Here is a 14,113-nt window from a genome sequence, read left to right as displayed (position 1 = left end):
TCTTCTACGGAGAATATTTATCTTCACCTATCACTACCAATCAATGAGCCAATAATAAATTTCTACCAATAGAATGGTGCCATGTCAGCATCATATCCAACTCCCATAGATAACGTTGTCCCCTCCCCATTGTACTTCTAGTTTTGTGGGAAGGTTGGGAACCACTCCTGGATTTTGACAGAATTATGGATTTGGGTATCGATTGGGCCCATTTAGAAATCTGTCCGGGTTTGGAAGTAAGCCTGTTAGTTGACCCGGCCCTATACTTTATATTATAAACCAAAATATGTTTGAAATGAGGTCCAGTCCAGTCCTAAAGAACATTGTCTTTTAAGATTTTATTTGCACCTGAGGGTTTCCTGAAAATGATGATTATAGAGTCTGATTAAGCTAATTTAATTGATTAACCTAAGCTAATGGTAGAATTAAATCAATGAACATGCAACCTCGACATAATTTTTACCCGGAAAACCCTTCAGAGAAAAAAATCACGGGACTAAGTCCAAGAACGATCCACTATAGAATTACGAGTTTACAAAAATTACCCACGGACAAGATGACAGACAGACTCGAATCCACGATCCACCCGTTTCTTGCTTTACCATGCCTTTTGTAAAATTGCACGGTCTGATTTCACGAAACACTCTTTTAGTCTCGATCTCTACACGATCCAAATCCACGAACCACAACACTTGATTCCACAAGCAACATAGAATAAAGATTCTGACTTTAGTTGTGTTGGAATTTCTCAAACATTTATCAATAAGAATTGAGGCTTAGGTTTGTGAAATTCACCGGTTTCTCATGATAGAACTAAAAAAAAAAAAAATTCTTCCACAAAATCTTTGAAAAAACCCTTTCATGTGTTCTTGAGTGTCTTACAAAAACTTTGGCATAAGTCCATTTTATGTTTTGTGAGTGTTGACATCACGACCTGGTTTCAAAACCACTTATACCTACTTACTAATTACTAACAATAAACCAGATTGCACTATGTGAAAAGGGGGTGAATTCGACACCAATGTCCACCAAATTTGCTTGGATTTAGCCAAATTTGACAGACTTTGGCATCAAATTTACCCATTTTTTCACGTAATGTTGCTTATAAGAAGAAAAAAATGGATGTTATATGAGGATTCCGTCCTCGTTAAAAGTAGAAGAAAGAATGGGCACCATTGCTATAAGCATAGAATGACAATGAACAACTCAAAAAATTATTCAATATGGAAGGATGTATATATGTTAGAAGCAAAAGTTGTTGTGGCACTAAAAGTTCTCTAATATGACCACATTTCACTCATCTTGTGTTGTTTTTACCTTGAATTTCTAGAAGAGAGAGAGAGAGATCAGCTACCATCCCAACCATTTTGGTGGTTGTAGCTTGCCCCCCACCCTTTGTAAGGGCACATTATATGTATGTCTTCACACCAGTCCTTTGCGTAAACAAGTACTATAGCTAATTATGGTCCCAAAATCATTAAGAAACACCACCATATATCTCTACCTTCACATGCCATCTCCCAATTCTAGTCAAGTCTTCAGCTGCTTCCACTAATTAGGCTTAGCCACACCATGCTTTTCTTCCCCCTTTTTAACAAGACAAACAAAATTAGTAGTTGAGAGCAAGCTTTGAACCTAGTTCATGGTATCAACACTCACAGGCTTTAACCAGCTTACCAAGCTTTCAACCCAGTTCATGATATTTAATTGGATCACGATAGCCTGATCTAATTAAGCTTGACGTATAAAGATCAGGCCTGGCTAGGCTGAAGCAAAATTCCCCATGCCAAGACCATGATATTTCTAATCGGGAATATTTTATTATGTACAAGTACTATCTAGACCGGATCAAGTGAATCATAAAAATTTCATACTAACAAACTTAATCAAGATGTTAATAATTACACGAGGACACTTTAGGAAGTTCGAATATAACATAGTTAGTGAATCAATAGAAATAACCTCAACATCCAACGCTAGATGAAAAGCCACTTTGTGGCAAGTTTGGTAAATAAAATTGAAAAACTAAGGGAACTTTTATTGATCGGATGTCACATGCATGTAAAGCAAAAAAATTTAAAAACTTTAAAATATATATATATTTTTCACCATTGAATTTTAAATTTTAAATTTGGGAGTTAAGTGATTATCCATCTTCAAACCCCCATGAATTTTCAGAGTCTGAGATGAATTGTAAGCTATTATCATTGATAACTACGACATATAAAGAAATCTGTCACTATTGCCCCCCCCCCCCCCCCAACAACTTTTTTTCACTCTTGATTGCCCTATGTGGACAAATCTTGGCTCTACCCGTGAGGATTGAAATCTCACAAAGTTAGTGAGGCTATCCAAACTCAATAAAATTACATATTATTTTCCCTCTCTAGTCTGATTTATATTAATTCTCGACTAACCCATTATATGAACGAAGCGTAAAATAAAGGTAATTCAAACATACACGCCCGATTTGGTGAATATTAGTTCCGTTGTTTTCCATTACAATGTGTAATGTTGCAATTAAAAATAAAACAAGATAATTCAATGAACAAAATTTCAAAATTGGACTTACTTGAATGAATCTTTTATTATATATGACAAACGAGATTCCTTTTTATGGAACCTAAAATAAAAGAATGAAAAGAAACATGTTATGTACCTAAAAATTATCCTCTTGTATCGAGATTTGATGCATCTTGATGTATTTTATTTTAATTGTTTTAGAGTTTCAAATGGAAGTTGAATTTCTAGAAAATCAGAATTATTTAAGAGGTTGGTTGCCCTCGAAGTAACCTAATATCTATAAAATTACTAAAAATAAGAAGACAAGTAACAAAGCACTTATCGGTTAGTAGAATTTTGTAGATTTAGGCACGCATCCAATGCATTGTCCTAGGGAAAAATAGCCCCTTCACATCGATGTTGTGAAGTTGAATAGATGTTTGCCCCCAAGATTCAACGATCTTGTTTAATTAGAGATACCAACACTATGGTCACCAATTCTAAATTTAACTGATAGTGTAAGACACTGTAGAGAGAGAATAACATTAAATTAGAAGAGGGAATGTTTTTTTGAAAAGAGAGGAGAGGCCTTCTTTAAATAGTAGGTTGGAGAACACTAAGATACTCGTCGCTTAGAAAGAGGAAATCGAATATCAAAGGATGTGCCTTTCCATAACAAAAAATGAATAGAGAAAAAATCAAATAGAAGAGGTGCGCCCCTTCTGGGAAAAACATTGAAAATAGAAGAGTTGCGACTGTTTTGACAAGAAGAAAACGAAGAGATTTGTGTTATTTCTAAAAACAAACTAAAACAGTTACAACTCAAACTTGACCCGACACATGTGTGTGAAATGCGCAGGATGTGCGTCACTAGCACACACATGCTAAGGGTTTTTGGATCTTGGATACAAATCTCATTAGAAACCATTAGGTTGCCCTTTTGGCTCCCACGTCCACATGTGAGCTCACCCACCACCTCTCGTAGCCATAGTCACAAAGTCAGAATTCTAGTTTAAAATGGCAAGGGAAAACTTCGAAAAAAAGGGATAAAAAGTAAACAAAATTGTTGGGGTGGACCTTTTCACACATAATTATACATTTTAAGATTAAAACAAGTGTAACCATCAATGTATCTTTAGAGAAAAATGGCATAATAATGAAAAAATAATTAAAAATCATAACATCAAAGACAATATCATAAAATCCACATTAAATTACAGTAATGAATTAAATCACAAACAACCATAAGACAGTAAAAATTAACCATGGGCCTATAAAAAAATGGGTCATTATTATTATTATTTTAAATGTATTTTAAACATAAAAAAACGTATTTAAAACGTTTTAAAATGTTAAAACACATTTTTTTTTAAGTTGAGGTTTTTCATTGTTTTAATCGTTAGAGGTGCAAAAAGCGTTTTAGACGAGACTTTAAAAAAAAAACTGAGTTTTTTATTGCTCGTAGCTTTCAAGACTAATAGAACCAACTGCATCATAAGAGTTGGTTCTCAATTCTTCTTTTTCGGATGTGGACTAAAGAAAAAAAACACAAGCAAATCAAAACAACACAAATAAAACAAAACAATAGCAACCTTTGAAGCTAAGATTTTTCCTGTCAAAACAGATTTACAATTCTAGATGCCCCCTCCTCCATACTTTTTCAATAAAGTTTGAAGGGTATTTTCGAAAAGAGGTAGAATAAGAAAGACATTGATGTTGGAAGAGACACCAAACTGATTGTCGGGCCGAAAGCTAAATTTTTTACTTGAAATAGAAGAAAAAAAACTCACGATTCTCTATACACTGCCATGTCAATGTAGGGTGGAGATACACAAGGACAAATATTTATGGTTTGGGCGTCTTTTTATGAGTCCGATTACCATTATTATTTTCCTATTATAGAAAGACTAATGATTTTCTAACTCGAAAATTTTCATTCTGTACTCAGTTGACGTGACAAGTGCATTGAACTATAGATCTTTTTTCTTATGACTTTGTTTAGATACATCTCTCCGTGCAAGAACAAGATTTTAGAATTTCTCAACAAAAAAAAAAAATTTCTCTGCGTAAGAGCAAAAACCTATCCAACCTATCCAAATGTTTGCTAATTTCCCATAAGAGCATAAATCATTAAAATCTCTATCCACATGCAATGTATGTATCTCAAAGAAAATATCTATAATTTTGTGCACTCGCCACATCGACCAGTATAAATGATTGAACATTTTCGAGTCTAGATATCACGAGTCGCGGCTCTTTTAAAAAGTAAAAAAAACTGTAGATAGATAAGTGAGCAATAGTAGAGAGTAGAGCCATACACATGGCACGAGGCCCTCTCGTGAACTAGACTTTCCATACTTTCCCAATAGTGGTCCCCACCTGCCACGTCACAAGATCCACTTGGGGTTGAATACGACATCAGCTGGGAGGAGTACCGAAGTTTAGGAATCTATTCTTACCGTTCTACAGTCTCAGTCTGTGACTTCAGAAAGACAGAACTACCGAACTAAAGTACTTATAGATTCTTAAATGGGGAAATGATTTGCTGTTAAATAGGTGCATCTTTATAACATGTGAGATGAGGTGACATCCCATTGCAGGTTTGTAGCAATCTAGTAATAAAGGTGTTTATGATTGCACATAGAAAATGAGTAGAAAATTACTTTCTCTTTTTGGGTTAATGATTGTGTATTTTTCTTGAAAAATTAATCATTTTCCCATCCTCATTCCCAAAATTAAAAGTTTACTCTCATTTTGATAATATTTTCTTAGGTGCAATTAAACTTCAAAATTCATTTTTTTTCTTGAAAATGAATTTCCAATAAATAGATATATCTTAAACGAATACCAACTGTGACCCTCCTCTTAATGAGACATAGTTTCTCACAAGCCCCCGTGTGAAGGACATATAGACAAATAGTTCATTAGAGGCATGAATTAATCACTAGGGGTTAGTTGAGTTGGTAAGACTGACTGAATTTACTTTTTAGGTCACGCCTTTAAAATTCTATATGCATTTCCATCAAAAGATGACTATTTAACGTTGTACACGTGCCAAGTGGGATAGCACGTGCGACCCATTGAAGAAAAAAATAAAATAAAATTGAAGGCATGAATTTGTTGAATATATTGGGCCTACTAATCCTAGAAGTTGATATTTCGATGAACATGTACACACATTAAACTTTATTGGTGACTTATAATTATAAGATTTGATGAATTTTCTTCCTTGTCATAGATTGGGTCATTTCTTGATACTCAATTTTATTCTCTAGATATCATTAATCAAACAAGTAGCAAGATTTAGGGTTATATAGTAGTGGCTCAAAGGAGCATGGCATGTATTGTGGCATGTGACATTATTGTGGGAAGAGCACCAAACTTTTATATATATGAAATAACAAATTTGTGCCTCTTATAATGTATTTTCTTATGTGCACTTCCCATAAAAAATTATTTTTTATTTTTTATTTTTATGATATGAACTTGCAACAAACTCATACAACAAATCGAAGTCTTTTGAGGAAGCCATGTCAAGCCTCTTATGAATGTTATTTTTTGAGATACAAGTGTTATAGAGTCAAGGAAAATTGATGGTTCTCTACATACCCACACAATGTTACTCCAAGCGTTACTATAGCAATGCTCTAAACTTAAAAGCACCATATGGTCTCCTTCCTTTCAAAACATAACCATCAAGGAATTCAAAGATTAAAATCACTTAAATGAATATGTAATCCCAATAAACTCAAAAAATCTTTGAGGAGAGCTACTTTCTTATAATATTATAATGAAATGAGTCATTATCTCATAAAAGAGAATGATTTAAACCCACCTGACCAATGTCGTTATAAGAAAATAACTCCAGAAGGAACTTATTTTAATAAAAGAGAGTGTATATTGACACCTAAATGTTTACATAGTACACCCCAACTAAAAAAATAAAAAATAAAAATAAAAAAGGTGAGAGTGGCTAACATTCTCTCACTTAGGAAGAGAACTTAGGTCTCAACATATTCCTCTCTTTGGTAAAGAGAAATCAAAGAGCGAAGAGCATGACATCACCATCAAGAGGTTGGAGAGTTGTCAGTGTTAGCATGTTTCTTTCATGGGTTGTTATGGGTAGTGGCATTTTGTGGCTTTTTTCATGTTGTGCATTTTTTATTTAGGGTATGTTTGAAGGCATATGAAAAATAGGGTGGACAAATAATTTTCATGAAAAATGACATTTTTCATGTGTTTGATTGTATTTTTCTATGAAAATTAATTTTCTACCCCAATTAAAAAGTCCACTAAAATATGGATTTTACTTTCCTACCTATATGGGTGGGAAAGTGAAATCCATCTAAATTTTTCATCCCCAAAATATCTTCTTCTTCTCCACCACCACATTCAACTTCATCGTCGTCTCCATCATCACTATTGTCGGCCACCTCTCTCTCTCTCTCTTATACACACACACACACAACTTCGCCACTCGCCACCAAGAACCTCCCCCCCCCCCTTCCTCCCTCCCTCTTCCTCCTTATCTTCTTCCCCTTCCTCTTCCTCTTTTTCTTTTTTTCTCCCTCTTATTTTTTCCTAAGTAGCATCAAACAATGAATTTAACTTTTTCATCATTTTTATTTTTCCACCACCATTTTTTCATGGATTTTGATTTTCCATGCAATCAAACATACTAGTGTATTATGAGAAAATCCTGGTGTAGCAAGGTTAATTTTCATTTTAAATAGTATATGTTTTTTAATTGAGGTGTGATAAAATAATCTAAATAATTAGAGTGTAATAAGTACAAGTTGGGGTGCTAATAGAATCTTCCTAACAAAAGGAAGATACATATAATTCTCTTATGTAAGCTATCATTTACATAGAAAATAGTATTGGCTCCTAAAGCAACAAAGCATCCCCTCTTTTATAAAAAAGTCGTGATAAACTGATGCGCTAAAATGCACACGGTTGATGTGGCAAGTGCACAGAATCGTAGACTTTTTCTTCAAGATACACAAGGAAAAAGATTTACGACTCTACGCACATGCCATATCAACCATGTCATCACCACATACGTTTTAGCATGTCAGTTTATCATTAGTATTTACAAAAGAATTGGAAGGGTTTTTATTGCATGTTTTCTTTGACTTATTATAAGTCCAAAGAGAACTTCACATATATGACTCAACCAGTTGCATGTAGGACTTTTCAAGGTGGACTCTTATGGGGATACCCAATCCTTAAAAGGCATTTTGGGGTGAAAATGACCTTACCCTTTCTTTTCTTTTCTTTCAATTTCTATCTCTAGAAATGAGCATAGAGCCTTTGTAAGGTTGGGGTCCTCACAAAAGGCCAAGTCAAGTCATCCAAAAGGGGACACGCTTTTGCGCTACCCAACCATGAAATGTAAATTGTTATCCATTAATTTGATATAATCATAAATTCTTTTAATACAAGAGTAAATTCATTTATATTATATAGAGAGATATATGTATAAAATTACATTTTGTACATGAAAAAAAATCCACAAATGCTATTTGAGATCTGTGAAGTCTTTTTTCCCCTTTTCATCGATCTAAATTGACAAGCATCAGTGGTTTCTTTGCAAAAAACTCTCCGACATTCATAACCACGAATGTCACGTTAGTGGTGTAATTACATTTTTCTACGATTGTTATAGCATTTTTGTTAGATAACATCTATGTGATATCTGTCGCGAATGGCACCATCAACGTGCTTGTAACTACCTCAAAAATGACACAACCAACTTTGGTCCCAAGTAATGAAATCTAAGTCCTACGACTTCCCTCCTAACTTCGAGCCCGTCATAAAGGGAGTTTTCCCAACTCGAATTCGGATATCTAGCTTCCCAAATTGGATTACTTTCTTGTTGAGTTAGATGGAATAACCTCCTCTTAAATCTTTTGTTAAAAGAATCACTATGAGATAAATTCGACGGACCTTAGCTTCAAACTTACCCTTTTTTCTACATAGTGAATGTTCTCACATCTAAATTTGTGATTACCTATCAAGATTGAAGGATGGCCTCATTGATCTCAAAGATATCGACTCACCATCAATTCCTTCAAAATTGATGAAATAAGCGTCGAAGAGATTTTGTTGAAATTGATTTTCGAAGAATCAATTTTCTCCCATAATTTTTTTTCATCAAACAAACAAGAGTAACGTTATAGGCACCCTAATTATTACTAAGGGCACCACTATAGCCAAATTTTTTTGTCTTGTATGGGTTAAAAGTTTCGGAATGAGCTGATTTTTTATGAGGATGATTTTTATGGTGAGGAGGTAATCCTCACCAAAAATCAGTCCAAAAACTTCTAACCCTGTCAAAACAAGTTGAAAAATCATAAATTGTTTATATTTTTTGTAAATCACTTTTGATGGGATTAAAAGTTTTGGAATGGGTTAGTTTTTTGTGAGAATGATCTTCTCATCGTAGAGATCATCCTCACCAAAAATCAATCTATTCCAAAACTTATAACTCATATAAGATAATAATAAAAAAATTGACTATGGCATTGAGGTGCCCTTGATAATAATTGGGGTGCCTTTAACCCTATCCAACAAACAACCCCTTTATAAGAAAATTTTAGAGCTGCTATTGGCACCCCAACTTTTACTTATTATACCCTAATTGATTTTTTTTTTTTTTTAAGTAAGTTAATGATTGAGAATAAGTATCAGTTGGGGGTGACAATAAAAGCTTTTTTTTTTTTTTTTTTTTTGAGATTTAGGATTTCATATAAGCTGAATTCTAATGGTAAATGTCTATTCAAGTTGTTTAAATGTGTTATAATGCTTTGTAATGTTGAAATAATAACTTCGAAAGAAACTTTTATAATATTTAAATGGTGTGTTATAATCATTAATTCAAGATGTGATAAATAATTTAAAATGGGGTGCCAATAACAGCTCTCAAATTTTACGTTGACTTTTTTTTTTTTTTTTGGTGGGGATGCCCAAAATGATTAGAATGCTTATTTTACAAATATTTGTTTAGGTGGGAAGCAGTGGATATATAAAAGATAAAAGTTTAGGTAAAAAGATACAAAGAAAATCACCAAATGATATTATTGGTCTCTCGTCGTGATAGAAATATATAAATCAAAGTCACATCATACTTGCATGTCGATTGCATTTCTTCATGTGAAAGTATAATTTGATTTAACACATATATTCATCATTTTGTCACGGATGCAAGAGTGACTAACCACGGGACCCACCAATAACTCTCCAAAATGTTAAACTTATAATTTAACATACCCCCTCTACTATCTCCACGTGGCAATATATTTTACTGTATATCTCGAAGAATAAAATCTATGGTTCTGTCACACGCCACATCGAGAGAGTAAAGGAAGTATTTTAAATCATGAATAATGATAATCTGACTCCCCCTTTACTCTCATGACGTGACATTTATATAGAATCATAAATTTTTCATCGAGATACATAATTTCAATCCTCATAAATATGTGTAATCATGTATCTCGAGGAAATTATGATTTTCTGCACATGCCACGTCAGGAGAATGGTTAAACCATTAGATCGTATCACCTTCTCTCATGATATCACAATCATCCTATAACCCATCAAGACCAATCCGAATATTTTTGACTTTGTGCGAGGAGTTTAAGATCGCCAATTCAACGGTTGGGATGGGATGGGATGATAGAATAATAAACTGTTGTGTATCAATGTATTGCTATTTTATGGGACACCAGATAAATTTTGTTCTTATCATATGACGCGGAAAAACGAAATTTCGAGCGAAAGTCAAGTTTGAACAACCAATCGACCAATCACCAACCACCACTGTCCCTATATTAAATTTCCTCAGTACAGCGAAATTACCTTATTAAAATAATTAAAATCAATTAATCTGTTTATTTAAATAAAATAAATATAAACCTAACCTAACATAACGTCAAGAAATTGTCTTATATTTCAAGTTGAATCGTTTCGTATGCAACACGTGGGGCCTTTTTTTTTTTGTTCCAATTATTTTTTTTATAATACATTTTTCTCCATTACGTACGCATTTCTTTGTTAAAATACTTATAATAATATAATACTTACAATCCGTCAAGTCTGTCTGTAATAAAGTTGGTACTTTCTATTTTGGTAACTTTAGATTTGGATTGAAGATTTGAGTTTCAATAATGATTTGATGATCAAATTGGTGTTATTAATTTATTTTTTTATGTCTCGATCTTATAAAGTTCTAATTCAATAAAATAAGAAAAATTATGTAAATTATATTTTATATTTTATTTAAATATATAAAATTTATATGAATGATACTGAAGTGACCTCAGATTGGAATCACATATGACACTCCTTGACGTAAAAGTGCATGGGAGCCATAGATATTTTTCGTCGAGATTTGAGTGAAAAAGCATCTATGATTTCTATCTGCTTTCACCTGAAGAAGTGCGAGATGAGGTTCCAGATTGATGTCACTCCAGTACGACTCAATTTATATATAAGGAGAAGGTCCAAGTACAATGAAATCAAAAAGGTCCGATTACTTTCTTAGTAGATCGTTTTCAAGTTTGCTTCAATCCTTATCAAATTATTTTTCGATCGATTTGAATCCAATTCATTGAATTCCGAGATTTATTAACTAATTAATGTTGAGTTATGAAACAATGGACTTAGAACTTTTTATTAATTCTACATAATCGTGAAAAGGATGGGTTCAATCAAGCAATTCCTAGACAAAATTCTAACGGTTGTTCTTAGCTCAATCCTAAACTCCTGTTAGGCTTTAATCGATCAAATAGTTCGGTCCACATAGGTTGGCAATTTTATGTTTGATTTTATTTGATGAAGTTGATTAAAAGATTGTTCAATCATACATTTGGGGTCATTTGAATAGCATTTTGGATGATCTGATCCTTGTTGAGACAACATTATGACGACAATCATTGATAGAAAAGGAAAAATATTTCCACTCTAAAATTGTGATTTTAATATATATAAAAAAATTGGCATAAAATATTTGATTAAATGAAAAATAAAAAAAATTCCTACATAAAAATATATTAGTTTTAATTAACAAATATCCATTTCAAAAAATATTAATAGATCATTAGAAGGAGTGAATCTGTGTATCTATTTCATTCATGATTTCAGATCTTGGTATCGTTTATTCAATGTGTAACATTCTCACATGTTGTCTCATTTGATAATCGTGATGACTTAGATAATATTTTTGAAAATATTGGTTGAGTTGCTAAAACTAAGTTGAATCAACTTGAATTATGTATTTTTTTTATTAAAATAATTATTTTTCTAATGTAAGTTTTTATAATCTTTATAAAAATATGGTCATGTGATGAAGCATCTACCACATTTTATAAAAAATATAATTATTTATATATGAATACATGTATTAATAAATAGTGTAAACCAAGTTAAATAGATTATCTTGTCGAAGATGACTTGGTTTCATCTATGAACAAGAGGAGATACCAAATTGAGATTTTGAACCCATGATTTTGCTACGAAAATTAGCATATATCACATAAAAGTTGCGGTGCAACTTGGTTTGAAATCGAGAACCAAACCAAACCAAACCAATAGCTTTGGGGTGGTTTGGTTCAATTTAGAACAAGTTCAGTTCCAAGTTACGAAAATGGAGAATTGATTAATTTAGTTTGATTCTCAGATCAAAGTCGTATAGAACCAAATCTTTATGCAATAAATAAACAAATAAGTATATGTATATAATAATTATTTTGAATTATTTTAGATGTTAGAACATATATTAATGATCTTTCATGGATAAACTAATGATTTTATATTGATAGATTAGTGATTTATTGTATGAAATTTTATTTTTATTATATGTTTGTTTTTTAATTAAAAAATGTTACAATTTATAGAATATTGGCAATTCATAGAACCGAAACAAATCGACTTTAGGTCGATTTGGGTTAGTTCGGTTCCAATGGAATTTGATTCGGTTCTAGTTTTTATTTAGTAGAACTATGGTTTGATTCCAATTTGACCTCAAACTGAACCAAGTTGCACCCCTAATGAAAAGGTTATACTCTCACTCAACTTGCCCCTTAATTGTGTAATGTATTTTGGTGGACTTGTAAACAAACAACTATTTTATTGGTGATTCATAGTTATTGGATTTCATATAAAAGAGAAAAATTGTACGATGCTCAGTCATCTTTGTGTATTTTTTTTTATAGTAAATATTTATTAGAATTTGTTCGTAATTATGCACCCCTAATGGAAAGGTTGTCACTCTCACTCAACTAGCCCCTTAATTGTGTAATGTATTTTGGTGGACTTGTAAATACACAACTATTTTATTGGTGATTCATAATTATTGGATTTGATATAAAAGAGAAAAATTGTACGATGCTCAGTCATCTTTGTGTATTTTTTTTTTTTATAGTAAATATTTATTAGAATTTGTTTGTAATTATGCACCCCTAATGGAAAGGTTGTCACTCTCACTCAACTAGCCCCTTAATTGTGTAATGTATTTTGGTGGACTTGTAAATACACAACTATTTTATTGGTGATTCATAATGATTGGATTTGATATAAAAGAGAAAAATTGTACGATGCTCAGTCATCTTTGTGTTTTTTTTTTTTTTATAGTAAATATTTATTAGAATTTGTTTGTAATTATGCACCCCTAATGGAAAGGTTGTCGCTCTCACTCAACTTGCCCCTTAATTGTGTAATGTATTTTGGTGGACTTGTAAATACACAACTATTTTATTGGTGATTCATAATTATTGGATTTGATATAAAAGAGAAAAATTGTACGATGCTCAGTCATCTTTGTGTATTTTTTTTTTATAATAAATATTTATTAGAATTTGTTTGTAATTATGCACCCCTAATGGAAAGGTTGTCGCTCTCACTCAACTTGCCCCTTAATTGTGTAATGTATTTTGGTGGACTTGTAAATACACAACTATTTTATTGGTGATTCATAATTATTGGATTTGATATAAAAAAGAAAAATTGTACGATGCTCAGTCTTCTTTGTTATCTTTTTATAGTAAATATTTATTAGAATTTATTTGTAATTATGCACGGGCATCCTCTACAGAGTTAAGAGGTAAAAGAGAGATAAAAAAGGAAAAATCATAAAGTTTGAAAGGCATTTTTGAACAAAAAGAAGAGAAGAAAAACAATAAAATTAAAATTCTTCTCAAGATTTGTAGCAAAATAAAATGATTGATAATTTTCTAACCCCACAACATACACCCCCATCACATAATCATACGATCATTTGCATTGGGACATGCAAAATCATAAATCTTTTTCATGTGTATCATGAGGCAAATTATTTATGATGGGGGCATCAGAATCAACTCCAAATTAAATCCCAACCCCTCTTTTTTTTTTTTATGGGAATAATGAAAGTGGAACCCACCATTGTGTCTAATTACATAACTAACCAATCAAGTTAAATGTGCCAAAATGTATTTTGAGAGGTAGTACGTGAAACTTTATATATTAAGGAGGAGAGAAAAGCAAATTATCTTTCTACATAGTACATAATGAAAAATGCACGTTATTTTGAGACGTTGAAGTAGCGGACAAAAATGGTAATTAATCAATA

The sequence above is a fragment of the Akebia trifoliata genome, chromosome 5 (genome assembly GCF_017979445.1).
Source record: "Akebia trifoliata isolate Shusen 1 chromosome 5, ASM1797944v1, whole genome shotgun sequence".
Classification (NCBI taxonomy): domain Eukaryota; kingdom Viridiplantae; phylum Streptophyta; class Magnoliopsida; order Ranunculales; family Lardizabalaceae; genus Akebia; species Akebia trifoliata.
Note: the sequence above shows the minus strand (reverse complement) of the source record.